The following is a 17995-nucleotide window of genomic DNA, read 5'->3' as shown; positions in this document are numbered from 1 at the left end:
CCTGTATTCTCTGAATCCCCAGTGGTGTTGGTTTTCAGAAAAGCAACTGAGTGACTGAATGGAAATTGGTGGTTTCTTTTGGAAGTTTAGGACAAGAGTTAAAGCAAATAAACAAATGCTGTAGACCAGAACATTTAAACTGGTGCCAAAATAAACCCAGACAAACGCTGTAGTGATTCAGGCTCTGGAATTGTACATACAAGAGTGTTCACAAATGTTTTCACTCTTTCAACAGTAACAACAAGAGAAAGCTACCACAGGCATGGAGTGAGTTATCTCAGAGTTAAAATTTTCAAGTGGAAGCGGTACCAGCCACGGCTGTGTTACCTTGGTGAGATTATGTGCCACAGTCAGAGCAGAGCACATTCTCCAAGTGTGTCAGTCACACAGATAAACCAAAATTTCTAAAAAGCTGCCTGGGCACACCTTTGCTTCAAAGACCAGAACTCCTCTTCTTCCATCATAATAGATGCTTTTCCAACCCTCCTTGTGAGGAAACTCCCTCATTTCTATCTAAAACCTGAACGCCCAGCAACTGTTTGCCATTCTGCACATTTCCACTCTGCATTTTTTCAAGGAAATACATTTAAATTACAATTGTGAAAGTCTCTCTTTACTTTTTCAGTACCAGGCTAGAGATGTATTTCATATTATCCCTTTTCTGCTTGTTTGGAGCCAAGTGTGGAGGAATAAACCACTTGGGAATGACAATATGAGTGAGCTGTGGGAGACTGCCAGACTTTATTACAAATAGAAAACCCACTCAGAGTGGGACAAGGTGCAATATAAACCAATCTGAACTATCTCAAAAGGCAGCAAGCAAATTTCTCTCAGATTCAAAACCTGTCTTGCCTTTCTTTCCCCCCTCTCCTTTTGATTTTTCTGCACCTCTGCATTTCTTAGGTCTGGTCATGTCTGAAAGCAAAATAGTGACTTTTGCCAAAAAACCTGTTGTCACAGGATTTCTAGTACATTTTGGCAGGTGCAAAAGATAGATCCCTGCATTTTTACCCAGTTACTGTGAAAACTCCAAGCCTTCAGAGATTCCTCCAGTGCAAGTGAGGATATGAGCCTGAAGCAATTTCCTTCCTTTTATATAAGTCAGGGTCACCTTTGAGTCAAACAGAATCCAGAAGGATTTTCGGCATGGGTTTATTTCTTCTAATTTCTATTTCCTTAATTCCCTTTCTGATTTAAGAATCCCGAAGGGAGCTACAGTTTACCACAGCAGGAGGGCACAGACAAATATAAGAACCTATGTTAATAATAAAATTATCTGATCTGCCTTTTTGTTGGAGGTGCCACAAAAAATCAGTCTCATACATCCTCTCCAAGAACTGAGGATCATTAATCATAGCAATGCTTATTTTTCACTCCTTTTGAATGTATGTGCTATTTCCCTAAGAACAGTGAAATGCACTCAGTTTTCCTGTGCTGTGGCGTTGTTATAGGCTGGGTTAGCACCTGCATACAGAAATACTCCTGAAAAAATACCACACTGAGTGAAAAAAAAAATAAAGCAACTTGCAAAATGCATTATTTTATGGGAAACCCACAAGCCACAGATCCCACTTGACTTTAAATCAGTTATAAAACACTCTTTTCAAGTGGATTCTCCAGGCCATGATTTACTTGGTTTTTGTTTTTTTTTTTTTTTTAATTTTATTTCCAGTGGCAGAGAAATTCTTCAGAAATGTCCTATGAAGTTATAGCAGGTGATTGTCTTCCTGAACAAAAAAGGATATATGGTCTTCCAAATTTCAGTATGTCTCTGCTACTTCAAAGTGCTTTAGTAACCTTTTGAAATACTCACAAAAGCAATCAATTTGTTAAGATAATCATCTACTGAAAAATAAATGATTCAACATTGCTGTCCTTACTTTCATTCCTAAGAAGCCAGATTTTAGACATAATTTCTGGGTTTAGGTTCCATGCTTTGCTGAACTTAAAACAATAGCTCTTAAATATGTTATTAAGGGAAGGGGTGAAGCACAACAGGATTATGTATTGTCTACTTTGCTGTGAAATGAGCCTGAAATGCTTTCCCTGACCTTTTTGGCTGGCTGTTGCCTATAATATAACACTGTTTCAAATACCACTTCCAGTCCATGTAAAATCATTTGAGAGATGTAAATGTAATTCCTGGAGGGGGCATGACAAATTGTACGTGTTACACTTGTCATCCTTCAGAGCGCAGAGGTTACGTGAGGAATGCAGGTGGGAGCAGTATTAGGTACTCCCTGTGAATCAGGAGTGTAGCAAAGCAAGGAAACAGGAAGGACCATGATGGTTATTACATTGATTTTTTCCATGAACAAAGATAGCTTTTTTAGTCTCTGGGGGTGGCAGCTGCCTAAAAGAACACAGATTGCTTGGGATAACTTACATGGAACTGTATCACAGGGCAAACAATCATTTCACTGCAGTGGACAGAGCAAGAAAGAGCTTGCATGCCCCAGGAGTGTGGCATAGGCAATGGAAAGTTAAGCTGCAGAGCTGAGTGACCTTTGAAGCAGTCCTGAAAGAGGCTCACAGCCTGCAAGGGCCAGAAATCTCGGGGGTCTTGGAGCTTGACATGTCCGACTCCTCTGTGCTCAATCCTCCAGTCACCAAATCTGACCAAGAATGAAACCTGAGCTCAAGAGCCTTATGGTTCTTTGCACCCTGATCACAACTGATTGTATTTCTACCCTCTGGGAAGAAATCCATGCTAAGAACTACACTTGCCTTTGTAAACTAAGAAGTTTAGGTCTGTAAGTTCCGGGCCTCAGCAACTTCTTTGAGACCAAATGTGCTCAGGGATGTGGCAGAACCACACCCCTTAAAACACAAGTCAAAAAATGGCCAGAAAATTATTAGGAAAGCTTTTAACTGCCCTGGAAAATTCCAGAAGCATCCTGGTGATTAAATGAGGGGGTTAATGCACTAATAAAAATAACTGCTGTGAGTTGAAGCAGACTGTCAGCCCAGTGTGGTCTTTTGAAAATTACAGTGAACCTGCAAGTGAATCCAAACCCACCCTTCCCCTTGTGGCATCAGCTGGGTGGAGGCTCTTCTGTTCAGACCTGAGCTCTGCCACTGTGCAGCCAGCAGAGTTTTTGTGAAAAGACAAAAGAAGGGGAAGAAAACAAACTGGGTGTAGCTGCTTGGGGATTTTTTATTTGTCTGGGTGGTAAAAAGCTGAGGGCAAAGTGTGGACAGTTGGAAAGCAAACAGAAAGCTCAGCCAAGCTGTTCCTCTGCTTAAAAAAGGAGAAAAGAAAGAAAAGAGGAGTTTATGCTACTGCTATGAAGCCAAATTGAAGTGTTCAGATGCTCTACTTGAAGAGCTTTAGGGAGGTCTCTGAAATGGCAGGGACAGTGAGAACTTCTGCCACCACAGATGGTGGCTTTCACACTGCCACCTTCTCCTACATCAGATGGGATGAATGTGACAGTGCCAGATTCAGAGGACGGGCGCACGGTGGGGAGGAAGAACTTCCCTGTCAGCAGCAATGAACACTGAGATGAGCTCAGCAGCCACCTACAGAATTCCTGCCCTGGTGGAAATCTCACAGAGAAATGCAAATGCCTGTGTGCCTCTGACAATCCAGACCAAGCCTCAGGACCCCTCCTGTTTCCTGTAGAGCCATTTGAGAAAGTGTTAAGCTCAGCTGAAATCAGCAACAAATCTGCCTTAGAAACAGAGAAGACTGACCCACACAAGCATGGAAACTAAACATAAAAAGTGAATGGACCTGCAGACCAGTTTAATAAAACATCTCTGGCTCCCACTGATTTATAAGAGAGAGAGAGAGATAACTACTTACTCTAACACTTCTTTACTGTACCTACTCCTCTCTGCTTTGAGAGGTTCAGAACAGTTGCACTTTATGCAAAGGTATTTTATTTCAGTGGCAGGATATGCAGGTATTCTGGAGAGGGAACAGTGCTAGATTTTCACGCTTGGCCAGGGCACACCAATTCAGGGTGCCAAAAAGCAAAGGCCGTTCCTTCAACAGAGACACATGTTGGTTTGGCTCATATTTGAACAATTGATTTGGAATTCTCCTTCCCTGAAGTATTTAGGCTCCTCTCCTGTCCTGGGCCCCCAAGGATTGTTTCCCATCACACAGCACTCGCAGCCAAAATGGAGCACCTAGACAGATTTCCGATTTTCATATAGCAATGTGATCACTCTGTAGTCATTTCCTGATTCTGGTGCACCAAAAAGAAACTGTCCCAGTTTTTTATAGAGTAATTTGAGCACAAGACATATTGTCAGGTTTGAAAGGCAAAATATGTGGCAAGACTCATGGGTAAAATTGAAGCTGGTGGCTAATTTTCATTTTGCTGCCATGTCAGATGCAAAAAGTGCAATTATTTTTATCTTTGAAAAGAAAGACTTACCATTTAATTAACAGAGTGCATGCTCACCACACAGTCGATCCACAGGCAGTTAGATCCTTGCACTGGCAGAAATGGGGTGTGCTTTGACAGACAGAGCCAGACCTTAATGACAGAAATATTTCTGGAATGATCACAGTGGCAAGTTGGTTAAGAAAAAAGCAAGCCACACTTTTCACGAGTTCTTAAGTTTTTTTACTTTGTTATATCAAATTGGATTTGCTTGGATTTGGAGCAATTGGGCCACACCACTGGGGGATTTTCAAGAGAGTAAATAATATGTTTGATTCAAAATCACAGGGAAGGGATTTGGGCTGAAATACTGAGTTCATGAGGTAGAAGCAGTTTGTACAATCTCAACGTTTGCATAAGAAAATTTGACACACTCCGTGTTTGCCCTGCTCTGACCAGTGGGTAAGTTCAAACACAAAAAAGTCAGATACATATATCCCAATTTGTTTTACCAACTATTCATGAGCAGAGTACAGTCCAAGGTAGAACTGTGTCACGAGATTATCAAAAGGCAGCATTCACTTGGATCATCTATTGCAAATGCGATTGTTTCTGGTTCTGTTCCTCAGGCTAAGAGCTCTGCAACTTTTGGAAAGATTTTGAAACCCAGAAATATCAATAAAATATTTTAAGAGTATCTTTTTGCTTTCAATCATTCCTGTTATGTACTTGTTCTTAAATGTATCATCAAACAAAAATAAGCAGATTACGCCTACCTATGGCCCACGAATGTCTGGCACTCAGATATTTATTTTAACTAGGGGTTTGTAATTCTGACAAAGGCATTGCTGGAAGCAGTGAACAATGAACAAATGTCTGGCTTTATTACAAAAAATATCTATGAAACCTTTCTCAAAGGGTTTTCTCTGTTCTTCACAGTATACCCTTGCTCATATTTTTAAATAAGATATGTTTTTGCTGAGATGTGGTTCATATCATGGAACTTGGATGAAATCATGCTCCTTACAGCCCCAGCTATTTTCCAGTTCGTGATTCAAGCTGAATTATTATTATTATTAAAAGGCAGACATTTAAGACATAATCCAGCTTGAGCATTTCTGTAGAAGGGACATTTCACTAGGAAGTTTTTACTTTCTTCCCTGAGCCAGCATTTCATTAAAAACATCCCTATACTACTGATATTAACCAGCTTTTTCTTTATTACCACTGGCAAGCAGCAGCATCTTATATACCTCAGAAAGCACTGTGAGGCAGCAGAAAGAAACACTCCCATGTGTGTGTTGAAGGGTGGCAGGGAGAGAAAAACGAAGCAGTACGAGGCAAACAGCGCAGGAAGAAAAATTATAAGGGAGATTATAAAGTTTTGTGAGGCCTTGTAAGGACAGTGACATTAAAAAAGAAAGATTTTAATGCAAGACTTTCTTTAAGTTCAGATGACAGACTGTGATATCAGGAGAAATTTCCAGTGCCAGAAAATGGTCTCAAATGCTCCCATCTGAGCCAAGTATAGCCTTGGATAGGTGGTCCTGTGGGGTAACTGGTACAGAGAAAGACACCCTGGGAATGAGCAGCTCTGGGAATTTCTGCACAAGAAATGCAGCTGAAAACACAGTGGAGAAATCTAACACATCTGTATGTCTGCTACAACTGGCTAGTATTTGTCCTTTTTTATTTATCGTGAAAATGCACATTAGAATAGCTCACCATAGAATGTTACGGAATTGGAAGGGCCCTAGAAGCTCCTCCAGTCCCACCCCCTGCCATGGGCAGGGACACCTTCCAGTGTCCCAGGTTGCTCCAAGCCCGGTCCAGCCTGGCCTGGAACCGTTCCAAGGACCCAGGGGCAGCCTGTGCCAGGGCCTCACTGCCCTCCCAGGGGAGAAGTGGCTGTTTAGGCTGGAAGGAACCTGTGGCAGGCAGAAGGAAACCTCGGCCACGGCCGCTGGGGAAGCTGGTCTGCACACATCAGAACGAAGGAAATTGGCAAAGCACTGGCAGGAAGTTAATGGTTGTGGCTGCCCACATGTGGCTGCACTGCTGTGGAGCATTTGGGTTCCCTTGGCCAGCCTTTTCATGCCTTTGCTGCTCTGGGCCAGGTCTGTGACTGCTGGGGAGAGCTGGTGCACTCCCGTGCTCCCAGTGCCAGGGACAGCGTGGGGTGAATTCAGCCTCCTGTCCTCTGTGGGGAATCTGAACCACACTGACAACGCTCTTCCCATTTTAGGGATGCAGCACCTAAAGCACACACTGGGACCAGGTACACAGAGAGCTCTCAGAGAAGCCCAGTCCTCCTGCTCCTCCTTTTATTAACAGCACCACCACTAAAATGTGTGATCTGCTCTATGAAGCTGTGGCACTCAGTCTTTTTGATAGCAGGAATGGCACATTGAATCAGACATTTTCTATTATGGGCTATCTAGCTCCTTTCTGAAAACTACAGGAAGCACTCATGCTCTTTAGTGACTTCATCTTTTTCAGATAATAAATTACAGAAAATTGATTTCAAATTTACAATCTCATTACTAAACCCTAAACCACCAAATACCAAAGAACATTTGTTTTTTACTCAGTTAATTCTAAGCATACACTCATAGCTTCTGGTTATCTGCTAATTAATTAGGCCTGGGTCCTACACCACCCACTGATTACTGCCTGATGTACAACAGTAAGTCATTAAAAATCTTTAACTGAAGCCCTATCAATCATCCTACAATAGCTCTTCACCAGCTTGTAATTTTATGTACTGTGTTTCTGCATAAACAATTTGCATCTTGTGTTCCTAGGTACGAAACTTGTAAGAAGTAGATTTTATTTCAGCACCAGTCTACTGTAAGAACTCAAGCTTACAGACTCCAGTCTTCAGCAAAAAGAATTGGACATAACCACTCTAACTTCTGCTGTGTCTGAGGTGTTTTCGGAATTGCCAGACATGGAGCAGGACACAGAGTACATGTACAACCAAAGTGAAATTAAATGTAAGTAAATATATGGTGATAGCTGTGAGGTAAAATCCAAAGTTCCAAAGTTTTACCTACTACTTTTCAAAAAAATTTGGGGTATTTTGTAGAAACTACAATGAGTGATGTTTCTCGTTGCTGGACAAGCAGCACTGTACGTGGCTGCATTAAATCATATTTTATATACGTAGCTCCAGCTTCCCCAAGTTCCAGGTGGCACCGTACAACCTCCGTGTCCTACCATTACTTCCCATTCCAGAGTCTATGTCCTTGGCCCGTTTTGTCAGCTCTGGCTCAGTGATTGCTCCCAAGCCATGGCTTGGCCTGGTGGCTGTGCCTCCCCACTTTGCATCCTGCACTTCCACAATTACCCTGCCTGAGTGGTTGAGTTGGAAGCTCTTTCTTGCCATTGTGTTTGTTTATTGGAACCAGGTTTCATTAGCAGCTCTGCAAGGCAGAAGACTGCATCAACAGATTAAAAAGCTGCCAAAACCTATAAAATCCAATCAAGAAAACAATCCCTAAGGGAGAAAATGATTGAGTGCCTATAAAGGCACCAAGTTCTTCTACCCAGATGGATTTTTTTTAATAGAACTCTGCTCTATAAAGGCACTTATGGTGCAATTCTGGCACATTGGGTGAGGCTCGTTATCTGGGAAATAACGGGACTGTTTACAAGGAGAGGGAGAGCTGGGGGCCACTGAGTGTGTTAGCAGAGCGTTCCATTTGAGAACTGTCAGGTCAAATTGCTTCCACTTCTTATATTATCCAACTGTGAAAAATATTAGTATGCATGCTAGGTAGAACAACAGACTAAATAAATAAAAGAAAAAGTTCTTTTTCAAGCCTGGGGGGTTTTTGCTGTATTAGTAATTAGTAGTTACAACAGAGAAGATACCTCTAGGAGAACATTTCTCATTAAAAACCAGAGTTTAAGTAAAGTTTGAATGAGTGAAGAAGGTACATAGCTGTGGCCAGTCACACTGTGCAAACACTGTGTTTGCAGGGTTGAGACAAATGAAGGGGAAAACAGGGAATATTCTTGATAGTACTGTAAATATTTATGTTGCAGCAAAGTATCCTTGGCAGCTTAGGCAGAGGTTTATAAAAGATGAAGATAGAAAAGTCCAACCTTCTATCAGATGGGGTTTGGCAGAACATGACCAAATAATTTACAGATTATATGAAGAGATTACCTGACTCATCCTTGGAGCACAGCAATGTGTAGGCTGAATAGAGGCAGCCCTTCAGATGCTGCAGGTTCTTTGGAAGGAAGGAAAGATGCAGCTGGGGGGAAAAGCACTGGTTAGGTACTCCTCTCTTCTGTACAAAGTGCCTTCCAGGCTCTGTTCTATTCCAGTACACCTCTGCAGATCCCCAGGAAGGCAGGATGCAGACGCAGGAACATATTCTAGCTGGCACCATAGCTAATGTGTGCTGCCCAGTCTGCCCGTCCAGGTTACAATGGGACAGCCTTGGCAAGGGGTCAGAGGTGCCAAGGAGCTAGAGGATAAAGAGGGACATGTCTTCCACTCCTCTCCACATGCAAGGAGTGCTTGTAAGTCAGAAATCTGCTATGGAACGACCACTTCTGTGAATAAAGCTATTTCTGAATGTTTACCTGTTGCCTTTGCTCATTTGAACTGACTGTTCAAACTTACTCAGTAAAAGAATGACAGTTCTGTAATGACCTCTCCTCTCGCTCCCTGGAAATTGCTGATCAGCTTTTCTGAGCAAAACCCCTCAGCTCACAGTGTCTCCTGGGGAAGCCTGACTCCTGATCTCCCCAGGAAATTGGCAGGGCAGGGAGCCAGTTACGGCTGCATTCACCGTGCCAGCACAGCACAACAAAAACACACACAAAGGACTTTAATAGTGGTAATTGCAGTAAATCCACACCCCGGGGAGCAGGTATGTGCTTTTTGGATAAGCAAACGTGGTGGGAAAGTCTCTGGCTGTAAAAGCATGGGCCATTGCAAGCAGGTGAGAGGAGGAGCAGAGAAAGCTGTGGCACTGCCTGCAATTTCCATTAGGAACGGTGTCTGGCTTCCAGGGGTGACTCCATCCGTGGTCAGATTGAGAAGGCCACAGAACAGCCACATTTTGCTCCTGTGTTACCACCTCCACCCAGGCTGGCTAGCTGTGGAGAGCTCAAGTAACTGGCCTGAGGCAGCAGCTTGGATCAAGGGTAAAGAAAAGATGATAATGGTTTCTGAAGACTGCACATATGTAGGAAAAATACCCCCAAATTTTCTCAAGCTGTTTGCTAGTGCAGATTCATTGTACCCCTCATCGTTAGATTTTTGTGACAACTCTTTACATTCTCCTTTTTGTGCTTGAAGCCACCAAATTATTCAGAATGTATCAACTTACTTATCTTGTTTTTGGTTCCTCATGATAAATACTTCAGAAAGTTCAGATTTCTCATTATTATTACCACCTTTAAGCTTTTCAATCCTTACATTTTCTCTTGGCATAAGTGTGGGAAGCTGCCAAAAGGATGAATTTTGACAGCTCTAGCTCTTTTTTGTTTGTATTGATGAAAACTATCTGTGCAGAAGAGAAAACATTCTTGTTTTGCAAATGATAATGAATATCTAGGTATGCAGATGAGTATGTGGGTACTGTGCTGCTGGAACAGAGAGAACAGGATGTTCTGTCACTCAGAGCTGAGCAAGAACTGCCTACCTGGCAAGAGGAACCAGCACACAAACAAGTGTGACAGTGACAGTTTCTGTGTGATTACAGAGGTCATACAATGTGGGAATGGAAAGAAAACTTCTTTCCAATAGAAAAACTTCTACAGATACAGGAGGTTTTGATCTGCAGCCTTGGAAGGAGCTTATATCAATGTAAAAACAAAGTGCACAGTCATTAAGTAGAAAATTCAAAACCGTATGTTTCTACAGTTGTAAGAAAGAATATGCCTTAAGTAAGTGAGAAACTGTGTTGATAAAATGGTGAAGGGTTTATAATGTAGGGGTGTGGTTGTATAGATTAAGCTAAGAGTTTAGAAATTATAATAGAAGCATATGTGTAGACGTGTAACAAAAACCCATTAAGCTAAAGTATCCACAGTGCAACAAAATTAAGTAAAGGTGGTAAGTTAAAAAAGCAAAATAAACCTTGTGGCAACTGTCTATTAAGTTAGAAAATTATATATTGTCTTATAACAAAGAACTTGTAACTACTTTAGGCTATAGCTGACTGCTTACTCCTTTAAAACCTTATGGCCTCTGAGACTGATGTTTACCTGAGCAATAAATCGTTCTTAACCTGACAAGAGTCCCAGTCCTTCATTAAAAAACAGTGATAATAATAGTACAACAAGGTTTTATACTTCCCAAACTAAGCTCCCACTGCTGCATGACACAAGCCCTCTCTGAAAAGCCATTTGATTTGGTGTTTCTCCTCTCCAGGAGTTCAGGAAGCCATGCATTTATGCCTATTATACTCACAAATTAACTGGTGTATTTGCAAAGTACCTTCTTTAAATATTTTCATGAGCACAACACAGCAAACTACACAGAATTTAGAGATCTGATGACACACATTTCACGTTATCATCGCCAAGAAGGAAACCCCCACATTGCTCTAAAACCTGAAGTCAGATCAGATCAGCCAACAGCAGCACTGTCCAAGTCACCAGTCACAGCAGCACTGTGCAATGCCAAAGTCATGCTCCAGGGAATCAGGATGCTGTGAGAGCTCTGCCAAACACAAGGAAACAAAACACAAGCACCACAGAACAAAAGCAGGAAAAATAATTTAAGCCAATGTAGTCTGAGGAGGAAAAAGTCACTAATACTAGTCTAATAAGGCTGCTAGTTCTGAAGCCTACCACCTGTGATTGGGATGTGGAGGTTGCCCTTCAGAAATGGGCAAGGGGAGGGAAACTGCTCTTGGGGATTGATGTGCCAATTCTGTGGGCCATGAGTCTCTCATGTGCACGTGAGATTCCACTCATTTGTAATTCCCACTGCACAGAAGAAATAAGCTCTCCTTTAAAAAGCCTCTACATCATATCAGACTTAATTCTATCATTCTCTGTTTTACATTTAAAAGCTCTGGAAGGCCACCCAGCATTTTTGTCAGGGTACATACAGAGGTCTGCATTTTCTTTTTCCCCTACACTGACGCAAATAAACAGCAGTGCTATTTAATACAGGACTAAATAAAAAGCAGAACAAACAGAACTTCCAAACTAAAAGGAACGGCACACTTTGTTAGGGAAAAGAACCCCAAATGTCAGAATGGATAAGGAGGGACTTTGTTCAAGGGACAGAAAGGAATAAAATGCCAGCATGAATTTGTGAGGGAGCAATTATGCCAATTCAATTTACTGTAGAACACTGAGACCTGGGATCACAAAGAGAAGACAAGTTATCCTTGAATTTATCATACTATCCCAGTGTTCATGAGACACATTCAAAAATCTTTGAAGTTAACACTGATTAAACCCGCAGTAGAACATTATGATCAGCTTGGATGCTGTATTTCAATAAAAACTTGGAACAACTGGACAAAGTTCAAAGGAAATCTGCAGAAATTGTAACAGGTCTGGAAGATATAACCCAAAGGAAATAATAAATGCTGGATTAGGATTATGCAAATGTTAGTGCATTCCTGCCCACCTAATAGAAGTAAGTGCTGTGAAATGGAAGAGAGTGTTTCTCTTTCTTCATGTATATGTTGGACAAGACAAGGAAAAAAAGGATTGAATTGGATCAAGGAAGATTTATGAAAATCTTCATATTATAAAAAGCCTGGCGATGGCAAGATTGGTTCAGGAGGTTTTGGAACATCAGCACTGGAAAATTAAGAAAAAGCCTGACAGCTGTGTCAGGAATGACAAATACATTTGTACACTGTTGTGGGAGAAAGGGAATGGACTAAATGATCTCTTGAAGTTGCTTCCAGCCTTGTGATCCTCTGATTTCATGGTACATTCCTTTATACCACAGAGCTACATGCTTAACATTGTACTGTTTAGAGCATTTCTCTCAGGAATTATATAATTTTCTTTTATTATTTACACTTATTATAGTCCATTCACTTCATATTCAGTATAAATATTGCAACACTGCACTCTCCTAAGTGAGTTTTTTTATTTCATTAAACATTTCCCTCTGTGAAATACCCTCTTCAATAAAGCATGGCAGCAATAATAAATGACCCACAGCAAGAGGAGGAGTGGAATGGGAAAAGTATAACAGGAGGAATTCTCCTGTTTCATAGACGTTCCATTAATTTATTTCCAGCAGGCAAACTCCATTTCCCTCTCAGCAGTGTAAGCCCTGAACTGTGGCTCAGGAAACACTCTGATGGTAGAGGCTCAAATAAACGCCTCACAATTTTCTACTGACACCTCCTCAATAGTTAAAGTGTTCCTCTGCCAAACGGGTAAAGGCACAGAGTTCACATTAAATATCACTATATCCATCAGCAATAAAATGCAGAGTTTCAACATTTGGGGGTGTTGATGGAAACCAAAAAATTTTTGGTGAGATGTAGTGGCTGCAAGCTGAACAGGTGACACTGCTGCTGGAAATGCAAGGAACCACCCACTGCTGAGTCACCCCCAGGCACTGCCATCACTTTCTAGCCCGGACAGCATTAATAACACAACGTTAATCTCTTCCAAATGCTCTCGGCATTTAGCTCTGCACCTCAGTTCTGAGCTGCTTTGCAGTCCCGCTTTCCACTGTGGAAAGTCTCAGGCCCAACCCAAAACTTGTTGGTCAGCACTGAAAAAGGGAAAGTCCTCTAATATTCTCCTTTTACAATTACAGCATCAACACATCAGGGAGTGGAAAGTGCTTGACTAATATTTATGAATGAAGGCTTACAATGCTTTTTCCTTTTCCCCAGGCACAGATCACTGACGAGAGAAAAAATCCAAGAAGAGGTAAGTGATTTCTCAGAGTTACAGAATCAGCTTGTGGGAACACTTAGTTTTAACCACTCTTTGCCCAAACTCTGCTATTCCTGCTGCAGCCCCCACTAAACACACATCCCCAGGATTACCAAAATGTCTTTAGGATGCAAATCCTTTTCCATTTGCCATTTTTTATGCAGAGGTTGTTTGCCTTCACTGAAATACCACATATGCTTAAATGTCTGAGTCACTTCATCTCAGCCTGTTCCTTCAATGCTGGACTATGTTTTCAAGGAGAAACCTTTACCAGTCACCACAGCAGAGCATCTCTTTAAAGGAGCTGGAAGTACCTATTTTCCATGGTCTTTTTGAACATGTTCTTTCATTCCAAATCCAATTTGGATTCTTTCAGATCCTGGAAAGATCACTTGACTTTTATGCTAAACCCTTTATCGAAGCAGGCCTAAGGACTCGCACAGAAATGAAACACAAATTGTTTGCTGTAAAGAGGGAGCCTTTTACAAACCTGTTTTCAAGGTGAATGTTTATGTACAAAATACCAGTTCAAGATTCAGGTTTTCTTAGAGTGCTGTAGCAGAAAAGCAGAAGTATTTTAGTGTGTTTCAGAACTTGGTGTCCAAAATTGGACAGATCTCAGGTGCACAGGTTCTTCTATACATTTGCCCTAAGATCTTCTCCTTGCAGAATCGGTTCCTTTTGTGTTTTTACACAAAGATATCTGTTTTGAATTTGGGTAATCTCAAAACCAGAAGAAATGAACATATGAGCAGTGAGAAATCAGTGTCAATTCTGGAAAATGAACTTGGGCAGAACAGCAATGACGATGTTGGCCTGTTTCCTCTATCAGGACGTGCTCTCTGAGTCTGCCATTTTGCTGTCCACAGGGAAAAACAGTGAGATTTCCATGTAAACTTAGATCTTGTGATTTTCATCAGCTGCATCTCTGGTGCTTCTATGAGGCATTTAAGATTCAATGTCAGCTTTGGTATATTTTTAAAAATCAGTGAAGTGGTAAGTTCAAAGCAGCTTCTGACCACACTGTGCTTCAGAACATTTAAGAAAGCCTAATAGACCATTGCGTCATTATCCTGATATTTATAACATTAAGAATAATAACATCCTGAGGGATGAGAGGCTACAGAGAGCATGTACAGTCATCCTCTAAGAGAACAGCTTCAGCAGAGGAAGATGCTGTTAGAATAATCTTCCTGATTACAGTCAAGAAAGGACATAAATTTCAGAACACAGCGAATTCTTCCCTCAGCCTTTTGGGAAAGTGCTGACAAATCCCACATGACAAGCCCTTTGCAAATTGTGAGCAAGAGAGCCACAAGAAGATGTAGAGTTCAAATGAAAACCTCAATTATACACAAGCATCCACTCAATGCTGAGACCTCAATTAGCAGATTCTGTATGGACTAAGTAAAAGCAGCAAGGGAAAACCTGTGCAGGTTTATTTAGACAGCCTGTGGTAATGGAGTTTCTAATGCATCTGTGTCATACTGTTTCTCTGAGCAGTCAGTGATGCCTTACTGGCTCTTCATACTCGGCTTCACATTTAATTATCTCCTAACTGGACAATGACATTCTGTGTAAATATACTTCTGTTGTCATTTTCTGCACTGTGTGACACAGCTGACCCTGAGCTAGAGCGTCTAGGGGCAAGTAATGCAAATTTGTAACCATAGAAGACTGTCTCAATCAGATTTAGGAAATACATGTTATTTCAATATTCAATAGTTTCCATCACTAAAGCTCTTCTGAGGCCACCATAATATGCTCTGTGTGCTTTTCTTTTTAATTATATATATACAGCTCGTATCTCATTAGCCACATACCTGTAATGTCTCTGCTCAGAGACTGCAGTTCAGTTCCTGACTATTTTCCTTCAAAGATGTGCCAGGAAAGGACTTTTAAAGAAACATTATCACCAGCAGAGTTTCCCAGGCATTGTGTGAGGGGCACTGGAAAAGCAGCCCCAAGAACTCCTGCCACACAGCTCTGTTCTTTTGCTGAGCCTGCACAGATCTGCTCCTGGCAGTGTCACACTCAAGGACTCTTTATGTCAAGTTTTGTAATTGGAGAGGGGGGGCAGCCAAAAGTTCTTGAAAAGCTTCTGTTCCCAGCATTTCACTTCACATCCTGATTCCAAAACACTGAATTTAAATGTCACTTTGCTAATCCCTTCATACATAGTTATTCACTGTAGAGCCAAGGAAGCAGTTCTAATCTTTGTTGGTAAAGAATGAAAAAATGCTCTCAGGGCTGACTGTTTACATGACAACAAAGGTTTCCCAAACCAGATGCCTTTCCCCAGGCTGGCTGAGCAATCCTCACAGCAAGGAGGAAGCAGGGTGGCTGCAGATGTTAAAGTTCCCAGCCCAGTAAAAGGAAATCAAGATGAAGAAAGGAGAACAGGAATCCTCAGGACTGAAAAGCTGATTTTGGAGTGCAGGTAGAGGAAGTGTTAACACGACTGAGCTGAAGTCTATTTTCCTGGCTGCTTGCTCTCCAGGACAGGAGACAGCGTCAGTATCCCCGCCAGCTCTGTGAGAGCCTTCTGAGCCAGGCACAGAGACCTGCCCGGCCTGCAGGCAGCCAGGAAAATCCAGGAGCCCTCCAGTGGCCAGAGCTGCCTCAGCTCCTGTTCCCTTGCTTTACCTCCCCCGTGCAGAACTTTAATGGAAAGATGTGCTATTTTTACCCGTTTTGACACTGTTGATGGATGGAGTCCCTGACAGGAGTCAAAAGGCTGCTCTTTTCTTGGGACTACTCCTTGGCTTTCAAACTGTCTTGTCCTGCTTTCAGATAACCCAAATCTTTTTACTAACCATGCATGCTGGAAAGTATTGCTTTAGCTGGGCTTTTGGGAAATTAGGGAAGTGATTTATTCTCTGGTTGTTTCAATAAAAAAATAAGTAAATGACATTGGCAGAAAACTTCAGTAGCTTGGTAGAATTTTAAGTTTGCAAACTTAGGTATTTAATGAGGTTCACATGTGCCCTTGTAGCCACCAAACTACCTACTCAGAATATAATGTGCACTCTGTTTTTCATGATATAAATTAAATTTTCTTCTACTGCAATGCAAATATCTTTATTCCATAGGTTACAGGAACAGGTCTATCAGGAAGACGGAACACTTTGCAGCGTACCAATCTCTGTGGTGCTCAGGGATCAGTGTACCACTGACCTCCAGTAACACATGGCCACTACTTGAGGAGCATTAATGGTCTCTCTTAATGCTCTTTTACACGTTGAATTGTGCTCTCCTCTGCAGTACCCTCAGATACTTCACCAGGTTACTTAGAAAGCAGGGTCCTTCCCTTTGCAAGAGAGAACTGGCTGAGACAACACACCCAAAGCACAAAGATGGAAAGAATCCGGCTTCAGCAGATCTTATCAAGGCACAGGATAATCATGAAGTGAAGGAGGAGCTGTCACTTATTTCCCCTTTTCTAGAGCTTCAAGGGAAAGCAAATCTCATTCCTGCCAGCCAGTCTTTTATGTAATGTCTTATTGTCAAGTGCATGCCCAACAAAGAGGAAGAGAATTGCTGCCCAGGGTTTTGGCATGACAGTGACCAAAAACTAAAGACCCTGCATTTCTTTACAAAGACATGAAACTCCAAGGCAAGGTGTCACAGTTCAGACAGCCTTCAACTGGTGACGATGTAGATTCTTTGGAGAACTTACAGAAAAGCAGAAGGCAATGTTATGTTATTTTTTCCACATTTTGCTGCTGCATTACTTTCAGAAAAACACCTCACATATAGATTACAGATTATAGAGGCAACATCTGTGCTCTCCCCAGAACCACATGTGGCTGATTGACTCTTCCAGAGGAACTGAGTGGCTCAGACAACTTTATAAATGGCTGTAAAGATGCAGTTGCACCTTTCCACCTAACTACACATCCCAACTGCAGTACCCCAGCTGTCTGGGACACCCTTAGATCTCTTCAGCACACTTTGGGCCAGATTCTCAACTCATAGTGAATTTGCCCTGCTTTACTAAGCTGTAGACCCAAATTTGTGTATCCTGTTTAACAGGAGATGAGGAATACCATATTGTTCCCTAGATGAACATCACACTGGACAAAGAGCTTTAGGAATTACAGTTGTTAAGTTTTTGAAACCCAGAAAATTATTGCCATATTTTTGAGATAAACGTCACTTCTCTATTTCTTTTAGCTGAGAAAGAGTAATGGATCACTTCTACTCTCCTCACTTCAAAATCTACTTCAGCCTCATGAAAATCACTGATTTTATACCATGGCTGAATTTGCTCTGTCATAATTTGAGATGGCAGAGAGACTGGAGAGGTATAACAGGTATTTGTGCCCAAAACAATCCACATCTGCCCTCCTTTTCAATTACTATTTTATGAGATAGTAATTCTTGGTCCAGATGACACATTGATATAACCACAAAGACTTGGAAGAATTGTTCCTGCTATAGAAAGACCAACTTAAGTGTTTTTACTTGCTGAAATAATTTTTAAGCCCTGATTTCACAAAACCTGCGAAATGCTATTTCAATAATAGCTCTGCAGGAAGAATGTGAGTGTGTTATAAATAAGCTATAGCTCTTTCCTGCTTTATGGCATACAAAGATTAGCTTTTTCCAGATATTACTTACTGTGAAGTAAATATACTGGTGTCCTGCTGATAAGACCATTATTTCTTTATAGCTGCAAATAAAGCCTGTTCCCCCTTATAGATACCTCTGACAAGCTCCTGAAAATATGCCTCACACAGGCACTGCCAGTGAGTCACCTGCTG

General features: G+C 41.6%; 1 protein-coding gene across 2 annotated transcripts in view; it reads right to left on the bottom strand.

The window, feature by feature from the left end:
* ARSJ (arylsulfatase family member J) overlaps positions 1-17995 on the bottom strand; it is a 152656-nt gene that overhangs the window by 55591 nt on the left and 79070 nt on the right. The window lies entirely within an intron of this gene.

The sequence above is a fragment of the Vidua chalybeata genome, chromosome 4, assembly GCF_026979565.1.
Source record: "Vidua chalybeata isolate OUT-0048 chromosome 4, bVidCha1 merged haplotype, whole genome shotgun sequence".
NCBI lineage: Eukaryota > Metazoa > Chordata > Aves > Passeriformes > Viduidae > Vidua > Vidua chalybeata.
Note: the sequence above shows the minus strand (reverse complement) of the source record. Positions and strands in the feature narration are given on the sequence as shown.